Raw genomic sequence first — 11991 nt, 5'->3', positions numbered from 1 at the left:
CTGGTGATTGTGAGAAAATCCTCGGAACCTGTGGGCCTTTCATTATCTTCCCCAGAAATGAAACTGAGTGTGCTGTTTTGTTTTGTAAACTTGACACAGCCTGGGTTCATTTGGGAAGAGGTGGCCTCAACTCAGTAAATGTTGCCATAGTATTAGCCTGTGAGCAAAGCTCTGAGGCATTTCTTGATTAATGATTGATGTGTGGGGTTGTTATCATCCCTAGGCAGGTGAACCTGAGGAATAATAAGAAAGCAAATTGAGCAACTCAGGAGGAGCAAGTCGGAGATCAATGTTCCTTTGTGATTTCCCCATCAATTCTTGCCTCCAAGTTCTTACCTTGGCTTCCTCCAGTGGACTACAACCTGGCACACGTAAGCCAAATAAACCCTATTTTCTCCAAATTAACTTGGTCATGGTGTTTTATCACAGCAATAGAAACTTAACTAAGACACGGAGCCACTGAAAATCCTTCATATTTTGTCTATGTTAAGAATATTATCGCCAATGACGGTGATAGACGGCTATGATGCTAGCACTTGAGAGACTCAAGGAGGAGCATGATGAGCATCCAATGGCATCCTGTCTGTAAGAGAAAAGGAGAGAAGGAGGCAGAACTAGAAAAGGAGTGAAGGGGTGGGGTAAGAAAGGAGAAAGGGAAGAAGACCGGGGAGAAAACACGAACTTCAGTTCAGTGATGTGCTAGTGTCAAAGGCCAGAACACTGCCTATGTGATTCCTATTCCTTCCACCCAGAACACTGCCTATGTGATTCCTATTCCTTCCACCCAGAACACTGCCTATGTGATTCCTATCCCTTCTACCCAGACCACTGCCTATGTGATTCCTATCCCTTCTTCCCGGAACACTGCCTATGTGATTCCTATCCCTTCTACCTAGAAGATTATTTTCCAAAATAATGAAGGAACACAAAGCAGTTCTGATGTTGCTGCATCCAAAAGGCCTTCTTGATCACTCAAATTAAAACAGCATATATAGTCATTCATGGTTTTATTTTCTTAATTGCAATCATTACTTTCTAAAATTATTTTTTTATTTTCCCATAAATATTCCCTTTTCTGTAAGAAGAAGTAATGTATATCTTGATCTTTGATGTCTTGGCATTTTTGATAGTGCCTCATACTTACTTCATTCTCAATATTCATTAGATGAATGGATGGATGGATGGATGGATGGATGGATGATGGATGGATAGGTAGATGAATGGGGAGGAAGGAATGGATACTTGGATGCATGGATTAATGGAAAAAGGGAAACTGGAGATACTTTTGTTCACAGCAGGGCTTGCTCTAGTGTCTTAGACTTGCACTTTTGAAATGCAGAAGAACAGTATCAAGATGCAGATGAGACCCACCAAATCAAAGGAGAAAAAGAACAGGTGCTCCCAAGTGTAAACAGAGCCTTGGCTTAGAGAAAGAGCTTGCCATCAAGTTGCCCCCACAGAAGACACTGTGGAGAAAGTTTCACCACTGACAAGCAGAAGAGTCCAGTGTGGCTACAGGAAACTGGGGAAGATGGAAGACTCTGAAACCATGCTGGGTGAATGAAAGTACAGTACAGTGGGCCGGAAGCTGACTACACCAGCTGCGGAGGCCTGGCACACATCCCACAGTTCATTAAGTTGTCTGGGTCTGCTCACTCTCACCTCTGCCTTGTCTTCCACACAAGATGAGGTAGGAACTGTGTGCTTCGGTCTCTAGAGAGGTCCTTGGGTGTAGGACAGTAGCAAGTACAAAATGCTCTGTGAACCGTCAAGTGCTGAGGGCACATAGATTTATCCACCACTAAAGATAGGAGAGGAGAAACATCTCTCTTACCTCTGCCTTCCTACCCAGATCCCATGAAGCTGCAGACATGTCACTTGTCTGTGGAGGAGTCCTGGTGCTTTTCGGTGTAGTGGAAAAGGACATTTCAGAAGAAGAGAGCCTCACCTCTTCGTGAAGGAAACTTTGGTATGAAACCAACCTCCAACACCACATCCTAGCAGTGTGACTCTGGGCAAGTTCCTTAAACTTTCTGAGTTCCACTCTCCACAGCTGAAAAAACAGAAGTGTCCCTCGGCTCACACAGCTGTGGCGGGGACCAAAAGGACTCAGGAGGAAACAAGGAAACCTCTGGGTATAATGCAGAGGACCTGCATGACCCCTGTGACAACAACAAAAGCAAAATGGACGAGCACTGGGGAATCTGTAGGTAGGAAATGAAACCAGTGGCTTAGTAGGGGATAATATGTCATAGGGTATGAAACGCCAAGACTGCCAACCATTATGCCACATTGAACCACTCTAAGAACAGAGGAGGGGCTAGATAACCCTCCAATAGCAAATGTGTCAGCACTGACATGCCACAAGAAGAGGAAGACTGGATGGATGGATTCACCGAGTGGCTAAAAGGAAGAACCTGCTTTTGTTCGCTGGAAGATGAAATTGTGAGTGCTGGTTGAAGACATCTTGAGAGGCTAATATCACTGACTCTTTCACTTAGAATGGGACCTATTAATAACTTTTAGCATTGTTATAGGGGATCAATGAGTTGATATACAAAGAGTGTTGGGCAGATAGAGACGCATTAAATACAAAGACTGATTGACCAAGCCCCATCCTTCCCCACCCTTTCTTGGTTTGGTTGGGACCCCCAACCTCACAGCCATGTTACTGTTGTGGCATCCCTGCTGAATGAGCACGGTGTATATTTGCTCATCAATGCAAGGTAGTGGCCCTTTTCACAATCCACTGAGCTGTCACTACGGCCCAGCCCCGATCTTGTCACTTACCTGTTCAAGTGCTTCTCGCGGCCTTCTATCACATCAGATAGTAACATCTGTCAGCTTTGAATGAAGCCCTCCCAGGTCCCCAGCCAGCTGGGAAGTCCCACTGCACCACTGCTTACAGCAGCCTATTTCCCAGCTGAACTAGACTAGTCAACAGGTTCCTGTGCCTGCCGCCCCCTCCCTGGCCACCTATAACACCCTTTGAAGGAGGAGACTTATGTCTGCTTTGGGATACTAAGAGCCACGTGGGGGATGTTTCATCCCAGTGTGGTTCAAATCAGGATTTGCTGAATCAAAAGTGGGGTTTTTCAGCCTTATGTGTGCTTCTCGGGAAAACGGGACTCCCTGGGCAATGCAGTCAGCAGGGCTCCTCCGTTACCAGTCTCGAGGGGTTCCCCAAATAGAACCCTGCTTAATTTCTTCCATTTCTCCTCCTCTAACAGGCACTGTCAGGTACCCTCCTTCTGGTAGCCTGGCAGAGAGAGCATGCAGAAATCTGACTGAGATTCTACCTCACCCCCACCTTTTATTTGAGTCAGTGCACAGTGCCTTCCCCACTCCCTCTTTACCTGAGGGATCTGAGATAAACCCATCCCCTCCTCAGCTCCCCACCACCTGAGAGGCCCCCCTACCCCATTTTCTCCCCTCCCCTATCCCACTCACTACCCCAGGGGATTCCAGCCCACAAATTCCTTGAATCTCAGTGTCCAGCTTCACCTCTGACCTCAGCCCTCATCCCTCCCACTCCAAGGTCAATTTCAGAGACTTTTTTTTTTTTTTGCTGCCACCAAGAGGAGCGTCTAGGGACAGAAGCGACTGCCTGTCTGGCTAGGATGAAGCCATAACTGGCTCTTTTTGCAGGTGCAGCGCAGGAACGAGAAGGTAACAGACTGACCACCATTGCGCAGGCCCACCTTTATGCCTCTTTCACGATCTGGGTAAAATGAAAAACATTTTTTGATTAGGCCCAACTAGATGGTAAGTCTGGGAGCCCAGCCCATAAGGACACCAAATCCAGTTTCTGCAGCAGATGAACGGGCAGGGAGCCAGGCAGCCTGATCAACATTTCCCTTGGCTAGAAGGGGAAATGAAGGCTCTGTGCCATCATCCACTGCATTTGCAAGTGCTCGTTATTGGTCGCCACAAGACGACCCTGCCCTCCACAAAGGCCCTTCCTGAAGCTGTGGCCATGCTCTATGGTAGTATTCATTTTCATCTGCTATTCCATAATAGTACAGACTCGGAGCTAGAAAGCCGTCTCTGGAGGAACTCATGCTGTTGGGTTCAACTTGTTTAGCTTCGTAGTGTTGGAAACTTGAGATGTGAGACGAGCTCTTAAATGCAATGATTCATCCCCATCACCAGGTATGTGCAAGCCCCAGGGTCTATCTCTATCTCGTGCAGGGAAATGATCGCAGACCTGATTAGCCCTGATCACGAGGGCATCAGATTCCCTTGCCCAAGCCTGGTACCAGGGCTAATATAGCAAAGGGATTATTTTAAAACCATATTGCACTCAATCTTCCCCCACTAGAAATGAGGAAAAATGGGCTGGAGAGATGGGTCAGTGGGTAAGAGCACTGACTGCTCTTCCAAAGGTCCTGGCTCACAACCATTCGTAATTAGGTCTGACGCCCTCTTCTGGTGTGTCTGAAGACAGCTACAGTGTACTTAGATATAATAATAAATAAATCTTAAAAAAAAAAAAAAGAAATGAGGAAAACATAACACAAACTGCCTATCAGAAAGAAAAGATGGAAAACATGCAAATGTATTTGAATTCAGGAGCAGGATGGGAACATTAGCTGAGCAGAAATGTCCGCAGGTGAAAAAAAAAGCAAATCAAGCTGGAGTCAGACTTCAGACAACCTTTGACTCTGCCACATTCTAGCTGTTTGTTGAGGGTAAGTTACCTAACCTTCCTACCCCTGGGTTATATGATCCACTTCATCCTGTGACTCCTTGAAAAGACACTTTATAAAACAAAGAATGACGGTGATGATGATGGGTGTGCACATGTAGGAAGTCAGCACCTGTCCCCTTGACCTTAGCGGGAGGCTAGCAATCACTACAACCAAACCAAACACTTCCTACATCAGCTAGTGAGGGCAATCCTCTCATGTTTAAGAACTTAAGTCATTGCCCAGCAATGGTGGCGCACGCCTTTAATCTCAGCACTTGGGAGGCAGAGGCAGGCAGATTTCTGAGTTCGAGGCCAGCCTGGTCTACAGAGTGAGTTCCAGGACAGCCAGGGCTACTCAGAGAAGCCCTGTCTGGAAAACAAAACAAAAAACAAAACAGAACAAAATAAAACAAAACAAAAAGAACCTAATCATTATGATACCTAGGATGAAAGAACAGTCATGCATCTTGGTGTTCCAGAGAATATTACATTCTTAGTCCCGTGACAATGCGTTCTTAAACTTATCCAGACTGCTCTCTGTGGCAAAGAGCCTAACATTTGGAAAATACATTTTTAAATTGACCTTGCTGCAAAGCTTCTCCTTGGTTCAGCCAATAGGAAGCAAACAGGGAGATGGGAAGGCGATTAGGAAGAAAGGAAGCCGGAATGTTCTCCTCACTGTGTCTCCCTCTCTCTGCCTCTCCTCTGTGTCTCTCTGCCTCTCTCTCTCCCTCTCTCTCTCTCTCCCTCCTGTAGCTTCACATAGAGTCTCCAACACTGGCTGCACCCCACTTCAGGCTCCAGTTTCCAATAGTCAGCCCCTAAAGCCATGATCTGAGACCATGAGGCAGCTTCATCAGTAAGTATAAGCCTTACCTAAGTCACCGGGGATGTGCGTCCTCCAAGGTTCCAGTCCACACCATGCTCTGAGTCTGGGTTTTGTAGTGCCACCCCTTCTCATCCTTCCAGCTCTAGGGCAGATAGTGGCCTCCTATACCTGCTACTCTTGGGATGTCTTTATTCATTTCCCTCTTGGTCCTTCTCGCACATTGTGATCAATTCCTTATAGAGAGTCTATTTATTTATTTAATCTTTTTCTTTTACAGTCCAGTTGTTATCCTCCTTCCAGTGTGCCCTCTGATGGTTCCTCATCCCATACCTCCTCCCCCATCTCCAAGAGGATGTCCCCACTCCACCCCACCAGACCTTCCCACTTCCTGGGGCTTCAAGTTTCTTGAGGGTTAGGTGCATCTTCTCTCACTGGGGCCAGGACAGTCCTCTGCTGTGTATGTGTCAGGGGCCTCATATCAGCTGGTGTGGATGCTGTCTGATTTGTGACCCAGTGTCTGAGAGATCTCCTGGGGGTCCAGGTTAATTGAGATTGCTGGTCCTCCTACAAGATCTCCTTCCTCCTCAGCTTCTTCCAGCTTTTCCCTAATTCAACCACAATGGTCCCAGCTTCTGTCCCTTGTTTGGGTTTAAGTAACTGCATCTGACTCTTTCAGCTGCTTCTCAGAGGGCAGCCACGCTAGGCTCCTGTCTGTAAGCACACCATAGCATCAGTGATAGTGCCAAGCCTTAAAGCCTCCCCTTGAGATGGATCCCAAGTTGGGCCTGTTACTGGACCGCCTTTTCCTCAGGTTCGTCTCCTTTTTTGACCCTGCAGTTCTTTTAGACAGGAACAATTCTGGGTCAGAGTTTTGACTGTGGGATGGCAGTCCCATCCCTCCACTTGATGCCCTGTCTTTCTTCTGGAGGTGGACTCTACAAGTTCCCTCTCCCCACTGTAGGGTATTTCATCTAAGGTCCCCCCTTTGAGTCCTGAGAGTCTTTCAGCTCCCAGGTTTCTGGTACATTCTATAGGGTCCCCCAACCTCCTACCTCCTGAGGTTGCCTGTTTCCATTCTTTCTGCTGACCCTCAGGGCTTCAGTCCTGATTTCCCCCAATACCTGATCATATTCTCCTTTTCACCTCCCTGTCACCTCCCACCCGGGTCCCTCCCCGCCTCTGCCCCCATGATTGCTTTCTTCTTCCTCCCAAGTGGGATTGAGGAATCCTTACTTGGGCCCTTGGGTTTGTTAATCTTCTTGAGTTCTGTGGATTGTATCCTGGGTGTTCTGTACTTTTTTGGTTAATATCCACTTCTTAGTGAGTACATAAAATGCATATCCTTTTGGATCTGAGTTACCTTACTCAGAATAATATTTTCTAGTTCCATCCATTTGCCTGCAAAACTCATAATGTCTTCGTTCTTAATAGCTGAGTAGTATTCCATTGTGTAAATTAATCACATTTTCTGTATCCATTCTTCCATTGTGGGACATCTGGGTTGTTTACAGCTTCTGTCTGTTACAAATAAGATTGTTATGAACATAGTGGAACATGTGTCCCTGTGGCATGGTGGGGCATCTTTTAGGTATATACCCAAGAGTGGTATATATAGGTCTTCAGGTAGATCTATTTCCGGTTTTTTGAGGAACCTCCAGATTGACTTCCAGAGTGGTTGTACCATTTTGCAATCCCACCAGAAATGGAGGAGTGTTCCTCTTTCTCCATGTCCTCACTACATGTGCTGTCACCTGAGTTTTTGATCTTAGCTATTCTGATTGGTATAAGATGGAATCTCAGGATTGTTTTGATTTGCAGTTCCCCGATGACTAAGGACATTGAACATTTCATTAGGTGTTTCTCAGCCATTCAAGATTCCTCTGTTGTGAATTCTCTATTTAGTTCTATACCCCATATTTTTACTGGGTTGTTTAGTTTTTTGGCAGTTAGCTTCTTGAGTTCTTCATATGTTTTGGATATTGGTCCTCTACTGGATGTGGGGTTAGTGAAGTTTTTTCCCCCAATCTGTAGGTTGCCGATTCATCCAGTTGACTATGTCCTTCGTCATACAGAAGCTTTTCAGTTTCATGGGGTCACATTTATCAATTCTTGATCTTAGAGACTGAACCATTTGAGTTCTATTTGGGAAATTTATCCCTAATCCCCCCCCAACCCCCATGCCAGTGAGTTCAAGGCTCTTTCCCACTTTCTCTTCTATTAGATTCAGTGTAACTGGTTTTATGTTGAGGCTCTTGATCCACTTGGACTTAAGCTTTGTGCAAGCTGACAAATATAGATTTATTTTCGTTTTTCTACATATAGACTGCCAGTTAGAGGAGCACCATTTATTGAAGATGCCTTTTCTTTTCCAATGTATATTTTTAGATTCTTTATCAAACATCAAGTGTCCATAAATGTGAGGTTTTATTTCTGAGTCTTCAATTCTATTCCATTGATCAACCTGTACCAATACCATGCACTAGTATCTAGTGCTCTGTAGTACACTTTGAAGTCAGGGATGGTGATTACCAGAGAAGTTCTTATATTGTTAAGAATTGTTTTCACTATTCTGGGGTTTTTTTTCCAGATGAATTTTAGAATTGTTCTTTCCATGTCTTTGAAGAATTATGTTGGAATTTTGATGGTGATTGCATTGAATCTGTAGATTGCTTTTGGTAGGATGGCCATTTTTATGATCTTAATTCTGCCAATCAATGAGCATGGGAGATTTCTCCATTTTCTGAGGTGTTCTTTGATTTCTTTCTTGAGAAATTTAAAGTTCTTGTCATACAGATCTTTCACTTGTTTGGTTAGAGTTACCCTAAGATATTTTATAGTATTTGTGACTGTTGTGAAGGGTGTTGTTTCCCTAATTTCTTTCTCAGCCCGTTTATCATTTGTGAAAAGGAAGGCTACTGATTTATTTGAGTTAATTTATATCCAGCCACTTTCTTCAAGTTGTTTATCAGCTGTAGAAGTTCTCAGGTAGAATTTTTGGAGTTGCTTATGTATACTATCATATCATCTGCAAATAGTGATACCTTGACTTCTTCTTTGCCAATTTGTATCCCCTTGATCGCCTTTTGTGGTTGTATTGCTCTAGGTAGAACTTCGAGTACTATATTGAATAGATATGGGGAGAGTGGGCATCCTTGTCTTGTCCCTGATTTTAGTGGTATTGCTTCAAGTATCTCACCATTTAATTTGATATTGGCTGTTGGTTTGTTGTATTGCTTTTTTTAAAAAATCACCCAGTATGTGTTCCATCTCCAACAAAGCCTGACAAATGCACTTCTCATCAACTCTAAGAAGATAATCTTTATATATCTATCCATTGAATTAAATGAGTCTTGGAGAAGCTAAGTAATATGCTTGAGATTGCACAATTAAGTGTCTGATAGATACTACTACAGAAAACTTAAAACTGATTTTAATAAATGCAGAGGACAAGTTATTGTGCAGTGCCCATTTTCAGATGAGCCATCTATAACACTAATCCTGTACCTAAGGTTCAGAGAGCATCCTAGAAGAGGGAGGGTAAAGATTGTAAGAACCAAAGGATCAGGATCTCTCTGTGATGAGATTATGACTCCTAGAAATGTCAGCTTGGGTTACATATACTTGAATTGTTGACCAAAGTGTTACCATGGGAATCCCCAAATAACCCAGGCTATTGCCAAGACTATAAGTTGTTCCCCACAAACTGAAGGCAAGGTCCAATTGCTGAATATTATACCTGTACAACTCACTGAACATGGAGAAGTAGAGCTTGTGCCTACATGGTCCCTTCACTCCTACATGCTAGCATCTTTGGTAACAGAAAGTTTAATTTTCATGCTACCCAAAGGAGAAACAAAAACACCAATCCAGGCGCAAACCCTCTGACCTACAATAGTGTCCAGCCTGAAAAATATGCTAGTGTAAAAGTGGCACAAAGCTTGTGGGAGTAACCAACTATTAACTGATTTGACTTAAGGTTCACTCCACAAGATGGAACCTATACCCAACACTGCTTCTATAACCAAGAACTAAAACTAAGAAACTAGGGTAAGCATAAATACTAGACACACACACACACACACACACACACACACACACACAGAGAGAGAGAGAGAGAGAGAGAGAGAGAGAGAGAGAGAGAGAGAGAGAATAAAATGATTCATAATGACATTCTGCTGTGTTTGTAGATTGGTGCCTTACTCAGCCACCATCAGAGAGGCTTCTTAATATGCAGAGAGTGAGAGACCTTGGAACACTGAGCCTGAAAGAGAATGTCTCCATCCAATCCCGCTCATCATGGATCAGAGAACCCTGTGCAAGAGAAGGTGGGAAGAGTTTAAGAGCCAGAGGACATAAAGGACACCAAGGAAACAAAGCTCTCTACACCAGCAAGATCAACAAACATGACCTCACAGAGACTGAGGCAGCATGCACGAGGCCTGCGCTCATTTGCACCAGAACTGAAAGAGAAGTGGCCACATGCCCCACCCTAACCCGGAAGCTGTCTCCAGTCAATAACCACTTGCAAATGAAAATTTAGTTTTCTCCAAGGGAGTTTCACTTGAAACAAACTCCTTGTAAGGTTGGGCTGTATGCCCAACAGTAGATGGCCAGGAGAAAATAAACGTACGGTAGTTCTGGAGGCTCCTTGTTCTTATAGTGTCCTGGCAGGACTTTGCTTGCTTGCTTCTTTCTTCTTTTTTTCTTTTTCTTTCTAAATTTTATCTTATTTTGTATTATTTTATTTATATATTTTTAATCTTTTTTCTTCTCTCTCTTTTTCCCTACAGGTTTTTTGCATATATATTATGTTTTCCAGGTCAAGAAGAGGACAATTCTCCTCAATTATGTCCTCATAAGAGGACAATTATGGGATTCCTGAATGTGTGAATGAGGAGTGGGTCTCTGCATCTATATCTATTTACTGTGCCTTTTGATGGGGTCTTTTCCTTCTATGTGTTTATTTTGTCCAATTCTGATGTGTTGGGTTTTGTTTTACCTTGTTATATTGCATTTTATTTTGTTTTGTTACAATCCTTTAGAAGCCTGTTTGTTTTCTAATGAGAGACAGAAAATGGCAGATTCAGAGGGAGGGGGAAACTAAGAGGAGTAGAGGTAATTAAAAGCATAGCCAGGATATATTATATGAGAAAAATCTATGTTCATAAAAGGGGGAAAGGAGCGAGCAAGCTCTAGGTCAGTCTATGCTTTTTACACCAAACCATGAGCCTCCATTTACAACTAGAGAACATGAGAGTAGGGTACACAGCCCTAGATGCTGGGAAATCCACTGTAACCATCATTATAAACACTGCTGATTTTGTTTCAGTTTTTTTGGTGTCGATAGCCAGTCGTGTATGTTTGAAGCTAAAATATGTTTTGTTTTTTTTTTAAATAGGCAGGCAGTGAGAGTTAAGAGAAAATTAAAGATTATATACACGGGTTACATCTGCCCTTGACTTATTTCTGAGGCCTCAGATAACACAGACCTCTCCTGGTTTTGTCTTTGATTTTGATTTTGGTTTTTTGTCTATTTCTCTGTTTTTAAACAAGAGTTTGGGGATTCAATAATTCAACATTCTTAGTGAAGCGCTGTGTAGCTTTATGGCAATTTTTTTCCTCACTCTGCAATGACACTTTCCTCATACATGTTAGAATATTTTTGGCACACAAACCCTTAAATTAGAGTGAATAAACAGAGATTTTGGCATCCCACTCCTGAAGGGCTTTCAGAGCCTGAACTAGGATGAACAGTGGCAGACTTGGCAGGACCAGCAGAAAGGTGTTGTGACCCTGACTGAGACATCCTGAGGGAGACTGGCTCGCTGGGAGCTGACAGCAGGCCAACCAGGAAGATGTCATCGGAAAGGTAATGGTGGAACAGAGTTGTAGGTGAGGGCAGTACCTGGCTGCTTGCCTCCACCTGCAGCCCCAAACTGAAAACCTGTCCTGCCTCTGTTCCACAGAACCTGGGAGAGGGAAATGGCTTGGTTGCCAATATGTGACTTAGGGATGCTGGCTGTGCTTGCGCCTTGGTAGAGCATCTGACTTCTGCGATGCTCCTCAGCCAGGTCCTCTGCTTTTTCCTTAGCTGAGTGTGGTGGTCTCCATCCTTTTCTTCAGTGCCTATGACCCAGATCCAGTACCTCCATCTGAATCATGTTCTCAATCTACCAGGATGCACGGTCCAAGAGCCCCGGCTATAGGCTGTGGTGTTTTGAGCCTTGTCTAGCGCACCATATGGCCTTTAAGAGGACAAATATCTCTTTAAAGAAATGGATTCTCCTAATAGGCATAAACTCAGGCATAATTTTGGCCTCTACTGCCAGTCAAATGAAAAAAAGAGAAAGAAGCCTGGCCTGGTAGGTAGCCACATCTATAATCAGAGGGTAACTCAAGGGCATTGCTTTAAGTTTTAGAACAAGGAGAAAGAGAAAGAGGGAGGGAGAGAGGCAGGGAGGGAGGGAGGGAG

The sequence above is a fragment of the Mus pahari genome, chromosome 6 (genome assembly GCF_900095145.1).
Source record: "Mus pahari chromosome 6, PAHARI_EIJ_v1.1, whole genome shotgun sequence".
NCBI classification, from domain to species: Eukaryota; Metazoa; Chordata; class Mammalia; order Rodentia; family Muridae; genus Mus; species Mus pahari.
Note: the sequence above shows the minus strand (reverse complement) of the source record.